Raw genomic sequence first — 680 nt, 5'->3', positions numbered from 1 at the left:
TCTCTCTCTCTCTCTCTCTCTCTCTCTCTCTCTCGTTACTTAAATACATTTTCTATAGATATAATTGGGATTCTTGAAAATTTTTAAGAATCTTATTGCAACTTCGAGTAGAGGAGAAGGAGGACGCTTTATCATCCACACAGCAGAAGTGTTTAAAATATATCAGGGATACCGGGTAATAAGATATATTCGAGATGTGATATTTTTAAAATATTACTAAGGTGTTGTGAACATTTTTTCTGAATGAGGAAGAGGCCCAATAATCATCACTCGTAAATAAATATACGAAGAAGTAAAAAATAAAATAAAATAAAAGAAACGAGAAGAAGTAATATTTTATATAAAATCTATATAAAATAAACTTCGATTCAAATAATGCAATATGTCCCCTCTGAAGCCAAACGTAAATATTGTATTTAATTTCCTTCAAGTTCTTGAAACAAGATTAATTTTTTTAAATATAATTTTATGTAGGTTTCAAATTTACCGATATTATAGAGAAAGGTGGGAGACTGAGAACAACAGCGCCTAAAATCATGCAAAACTGTTTGGTCTCGACGAGAATTTGATCTAGGGAACCAGGCACGTTCGTTTTCGTCGCGACACGAAAATTATAATGGCAAGCACCTTTGAATACAATGAATCGTCTATGAACGGACCCTCTCTCTCTCTCTCTCTCT

At 32.6% G+C, this 680-nt stretch overlaps 1 protein-coding gene across 1 annotated transcript in view; it reads left to right on the top strand.

Moving 5' to 3' along the window:
* The window catches only part of LOC105453804 (major royal jelly protein 3-like), a 10,976-nt gene that overhangs the window by 3,773 nt on the left and 6,523 nt on the right, over positions 1–680 (top strand). The window lies entirely within an intron of this gene.

This window comes from Wasmannia auropunctata, unplaced genomic scaffold (genome assembly GCF_000956235.1).
Source record: "Wasmannia auropunctata unplaced genomic scaffold, wasmannia.A_1.0 LD335994.1, whole genome shotgun sequence".
Classification (NCBI taxonomy): domain Eukaryota; kingdom Metazoa; phylum Arthropoda; class Insecta; order Hymenoptera; family Formicidae; genus Wasmannia; species Wasmannia auropunctata.
This window is presented reverse-complemented; position numbering and strand designations above follow the sequence as displayed.